This window comes from Cynara cardunculus (genome assembly GCF_001531365.2).
Source record: "Cynara cardunculus var. scolymus isolate 2C chromosome LG 12, CcrdV1, whole genome shotgun sequence".
Lineage (NCBI taxonomy): Eukaryota > Viridiplantae > Streptophyta > Magnoliopsida > Asterales > Asteraceae > Cynara > Cynara cardunculus.
Window position 1 is genome coordinate 17,435,761 of NC_037539.1, and position 6,578 is coordinate 17,442,338.

Genomic DNA, 6,578 nt, shown 5'->3' on the forward strand with positions numbered 1-6,578 from the left:
ACTAAGCTTTCCTTTCTTTCCAAAGCACAACTCCTTTCCACGGTGATACTTTTAGAAGAACTTTATCACCCACTTGAAATTCCAAGGGTTTCCTTCGATTATCGGCATAGCTCTTCTAGCGATCCCTTGCAGCTTTAAGTATTTCTTGGATGATTGCGATTTTGTCGGTTGTCTCCTGGATAATATCAGGCCTGATCAGTTGCCTATCACCTATTTCCTGCCAACTGAGTAGGGATCTACATTTTTAGCCATACAAGGCTTCGAAAGGTGCGCATTGAATACTGGTGTGATAGCGGTTTTTGTAAGAAAATTCGACCAATGGCAGATGGGTATCCCAACTACCTCCGAAGTCTATCACACAGGCTCGCAACATATCTTCTAATGTTTGAATCATCCTTTTCGTTTGTCAATCCGTCTGAGGATGATATGAAGTACTTAAATCCAATCTCGTGCCTAATGCCCTTTGAACTGATTGCCATAACCTGGAAGTAAAGCGGTTGTCTCTATCCGAAATGATAGAAACAGGTACTCCATGCCGCGATACAATCTCGTTGATATACAACTGTGCTAGTCTTTCTGTACTGAAATCTTCTCGAATAGGCAAAAAGTGTGCGGATTTCGTAAGTCGATCCATTATGACCCAAACTGAGTCATATCCCTTCCTTGTTCTTGGTAACTTTGTAACAAAATCTATTGATATCTGATCCCATTCCCATTTCCATCGGCTTCTTTTTCCAATGTGAGTCTAATTTAGTTATATTGGTACTAAATCGGTCACAATTAGTCTAATGAGAAGTTAATGAACGTAAGTGAGGTAGAATGGGTTTCTTTGGTCCTTACTGGCTCCATTTCGTGTTAGAGGATGTAATAGGCTATTTTTCCTCAAGATCTCCAATTGGGTCAAAATGACACCAACTATGTCAAAATTAGTCTCATTAGACCCTACTTGGCAACATGGGCCCATTTCTCCTTGAGGATCCTAATTGGGTCAAAATGATACTAAATGAGTCGCAGTTAGTATAACTAGACGTTAATGTGACTAATTGAGGTAGAATGGTCCTTACGGGTCCATAATGGGTCTATTTGGTCCTAGTAGGTAGAATGTACGGATTTCCTTTAATCAAGTCATTTTGTGTTAAAATGAGACTAAATGGATCATAATTAATATCATCAGACCTTAAATGGGTTAATAGGCTCATTTCCTTATAAGAAGTGTAATTGGTTCAAAATGATACTAAGTGGTTCCTAAGGGGTGCATTTGGTGTTAGTGGGTTATATAGTGGTACAATTAATATTGATCAAGTCATTTGGGTTAAAATGAGAATACGCGGATTGTAATTAATCTTGTTAGACCTTTAATAGGCATATTTCTCCAGAAGGAGCCCATTTGGGTAAAAATGAGACTAAATGGTCATATTCAGTCTGATTAGACATTAAAGGGTAAAATGGGCTTATTTCTCCATTTTGAGTCTAATAGAGTTATAATGATGCTAATTGGGTCGTAATTAGTCTAATCAGAAGTTAAGGAGGGTGCATTTGAGGTAGGATGGGTCTTAATGGTCCCTTATTGGGTCCATTTCGTGTTAGTGGATATAATGCGCTATTTATCCTTAAGGAGTCCAATTGGGTCAAAATGACACAAACTAGGTCATAATTAGTCTCATTAGACACTAATGGGTATAAGTGCCCCAACTCTCCTTGAGGAGTCTAGCTGGATAAAAATGATACTAAATGAGTCATAATTAGTATAACTAGACGTTAATGCAACTAATTGAGGCATAGTGTTTCTTAAGGGTCCTAATTGGTCCATTTGGTCCCAGTAGGTAGAATGTGCCTACTTCTTTTAATCAAGCCATTCGTGTCAAAATGTCACTAAATGGATCATAATTAAACCAATTGGACCCAAATTGGTTTAATAGGCTCATTTCTTTATAATTGGGTCAAAATGACACTAATTGGGTCATATTTAGTTTGATCAGACCATATTGGGTATAATCGGCTTCTTTCTCCAATTTGAGTCTAATTGAGTGATATTGGTACTAAATCGGTCACAATTAGTTTAATGAGAAGTTAATGAATGTAAGTGAGGTAGAATGGGTTTCTTTGGTCCTTACTGGGTCCATTTCGTGTTAGAGGATATAATAGGCTATTTCTCCTCAAGAAGTCCAATTGGGTCAAAATGACACTAACTAGGTCATAGTTAGTCTCATTAGACCCTAATCGGCATCATGGGCCCATTTCTCCTTGAGGAGCCTAAATGGGTCAAAATGATACTAAATGAGTCGTAGTTAGTATAACTAGACGTTAATGTGACCAATTGAGGTAGAATGGTCCTTACGGGTCCATAATGGGTCCATTTGGTCCTACTAGGTAGAATGTGCGGATTTCCTTTAATCTAGTCATTTTGTGTCAAAATGAGATTAAATGGATCATAATTAATCTCATTAGACCCTAATTGGGTTAATAGGCCCATTTATCTATAAGAAGTCTAATTGGTTCAAAATGATACTAAATGGTTCCTAAGGGGTGAATTTGGTGTTAGTGGGTTATATAATGGGACAATTAATATTGATCGAGTCATTTGGGTCAAAATGAGAATAGGTGGATCGTAATTAATCTCGGTAGACCTTTAGTAGGCATATTTCTCTAGAAGGAGTCCATTTGGGTCAAAATGAGACTACTGAAAGGGGAATTTCCCCAGGCAATTTTATAAAGACAAGTAAAAGCGGAACCGTCAAAAAGCTAATCAGTAAGAAAAGGTACGGCAACTTTGACTCACAAACCAAGCCATAAGAAGCCAAAAATGACAAAGAGAAATACACCAAAATTTAAAATTAAAGCAAGCCAAAAAAATAAAAGGCGAAAAACACCTACATCTTCCAGAACCGAAAACCTTTATCATCCACAATATCACTCGTCATTGGTTCTCGTGAATTTCTTCCTTGTCTTCCACGCCATTCTTTGAAGAATCTGCATCTTGATCTCCGCCACAACTTTGTCTCCAGCATGGTTGTAATTGTCAAAGAACTTTATGTTCCTTTCCCTCCATATATGGTATACCGTTGCCGATATACCAAGTTTTTGAGTCATAGACCAAGATTTCCACCTTTGTGATAAACCCCTGTTAAGAATATCCTCCCATTTGTTCAGACAATTCTTTAACCCAACTTCCTTTTTAATAACCTCCCAAATACTACTCGAGTAGTTGCATTCAAAAAATAAGTGATTGTGCGTTTCAATCACTAATTTACAGAAAACACATTTCATATCCGGAGGTTCATGTTTCCACTGACTAATGCGATCTTGGGTTGGTAATTTATTCTGACAAGCCATGCACATGCATAGAGCATGTTTAGGTATGTATGCTTTATTCCATACCACCTTGTACCAATGCACAATCGGCTCCACTTCCTGTAATGTTTGCCATGCCACTTTTACCTCAAAATTTTTCCGAGAATGTTTAGCATCAAACCATCTGACCGTATCCTCAATTGGACTGGGATGTGGTATCATAATACTTTGCAGCTGGGGATATTGTTGTATCCATTCCACCGGCCAATTAGTGCCAAACCGTTGCATTAGATCATATACCGTAGAGTTATTATGAAAGCCATGACCATTTATGAATCTGTAAGACAGCAATTGGATGAGGGGACCAAACTCACTCCACGTGTCTTCCCAAGCGTGCGTAGATAAACCATTTCCCACATTGTAGATAAAAAACCTTCTGCAATGAGGTCTTAACTCTAAAAGGTTCCGGAGAAGCCACGACCATTCATTCCTCTTCTTGATTATCCAAAAATTTCTGCCCCGAATACAATAAGACTGAATCCAAGAGACCCACATGGTATTTCTTCGAGTAAGAATATCCCAAATATGTTTAAAAAGTAAACACCGATTCCAAATCGCTAGTCTTTTCATACCAAGGCCACCATTTTGTATAGGTAAGCAGACCCTATCCCAAGATACTCGACATTTCCCCAGTTGACCCTCTGCTTTATTCCATAAAAAATTACGGAACAACTGTTCAATTTCATGGATAGTGGTTGTCGGTACTAGAAATACCGACATCCAATAGGTTTGCATAGAGTAAAGAACAGAGATGATGAGCTGACATCTTCCCCCATAAGAAAGAAATTTGTTTTTCCAGTTCAATAATCGAGATTTTAGTTTAAGCACAAGAGGGTTGAAATCACGTACCTTCAATCGAACTGGAGAAAGAGGAACTCCATGGTAGCGAATAGGAAAAGCCCCCAGACGAAAAGGTAAGCAGTTGCGAATGATATTTTGAACATCCAACCCCACATTCCCATAAAACACTTCACTTTTTTCAAGACTCGGAGACAAACCCGAACTATCCTCAAACAATTGGAGAGCTCGTTTTATAACTTCCACTGAGGTAGCACCCCCCCCCGAGAAAACATAAACAGATCATCCGCAAAACATAAATGGGTCAACTTGATCTCAGCACATCCTTGATGGTACGCAAAATTAGCCTCCTCCTCAATACATTTTGTTAGAAGCATCGATAAACCTTCCATAACCACCGTAAACAAGGAGATAATGGATCCCCTTGTCGAAGACCCCGCTTACCATGAAAGAAACCCTCCGGCTGTCCATTAATTCATATAGAGAAAGTAGGCGAAGTGATTAGAGACTTTATCCAATTAAGTATAACTGGATGAAATCCCATTCCCTTTAGCATCTCTAGAAGAAACTGCCAGTCAACTGTATCATAGGCTTTCCGAATATCAATCTTAAACGCACACTTTGGCTCCCCTTGAGGTTTCTGATAACCAGCTACAAGCTCATGCGCCATTAAAATATTATCAGTTATTTGTCGTCCAGGGATGAACGCAGATTGAGCCTTGCTAATAAGAACATCCAATGAGCCTTTTATCCGATCAGCAAAAATTTTACTGATACATTTAAGCAAAACATTACAACAGGCAATGGGTCGATAATCAGTAACACATGAGGCATTTGGAACCTTCCGTACGAGGCAAAGTAAAGTATGATTCAACCGGTACTCCAAATTTCCAGAGTAGAAGAAATTATGTACCGTAATGAGAACATCCCTACCAACCACACTCCAAGCCGCTTTAAAGAACTTTGACGAAAACCCATCAGGGCCAGGAGCCATATCATTCCCAATATCAAACAGAGCAGTCTGTATTTCCATATCCGTAATCGGTCTAATTAAATACAGAGAGTCCGATAACGATAAAAAGTGAACAAAAGAGCAATCCACCATAGCAGGACGAACCAACATATTAGAATTACCCAGAATACCTTCAAAATGATTAACAAAAGCCTTTGGAACATCATGATGTTCAAAAATAGTACCAAAAGAATCCATAACAATAGCAATATGGCTCCTATTATGCTTCTCTCTCATAGCATGATAGAAGAACTTTGAGTTTCCATCCCCTTCATTAAGCCAAGAAATCTTCGCTTTTTGTCTAACCATTTCCACTTGATCATTTCTAGCTTTTTGATATGCTAACAAAAGGTAAGCAATGTCCTCTTTCAGCAAATCATTAAACGGGTCTAGATCACAAGCCAATTGAGCAACATCAAATTCCGACTTTAACAGAGCCACCTTCTTATCCAAACACCCATAAGAATTTCGAAGCCGACGACAAACCCCTTTCATTTCTTGCATTTTCCTAAGCACTCTCTTCATATAATGTTATAACCGGGTTTGAAACAACCTGGGTTGAGGCAATTATACATGTTTATTATGTGAAATGTGCATATTTAAGTAAAAATGCATGAAGCATTTATGTGAAATGTGAATATGATATCTTGCATATAGTGAAATAATAGCATGACATATATAATTCATACATGTATGCATGTAGTGTGAAGCATGCATGAGGTGGTGTTTATTGAATTTAAATATTCGGATGAAATCATGGTATCTTCATGGTTAAGATATTATGAATTTTATAATGTAAAATCCACCGCCCAAGATTATTTCTATTGGAGGAAGCTTTCACCGYCTTTAAGTTTTATAACTAAAATAATCTTCACCATTCTAGTGAGAGTATTTAAAGAAGTAAAAAGATAAGATTTTATCTTATCATTTCAAATTAAAGTCTGTTCAAAAGAGAAAGAAAGCTTGCGGCGGTGAAAGTTGTTCTTGAAGAATCTGTATTAAGATTAAGCTTTTGCTGTGTGTTTGTCTTCAAGAAATCTGTTTGATAAGGTGAGATTTAAACTACTGTTGAGTATAAACTGTGAGTTTTATTATTGATTATATACTATGAGTTTTGATGTTGGTTTTGAAGAAAATATGGTAAAACTATTTTGATAGTTTAAAGGTGTTATTGTTATTGTTGGAAAGATAAAGAAGAGTTTGTTTTTTTAAATCAGTTTTGGAAATGATATCATGTTTTGAGGATTTAAAGGAAACTTGATGTTTTGGAAATCTTTGAAAGACAAGATTGTTCCTGAGTTTAAAAAGGTTTTTATGGATAAAACTATGAACGAGGATTTGATAAGATGGTTGTGACTGCGGTCCTTCATCCGAACTAGTTCATAGATTTTGAAGAAGAAATAAGGGTGGCATATCA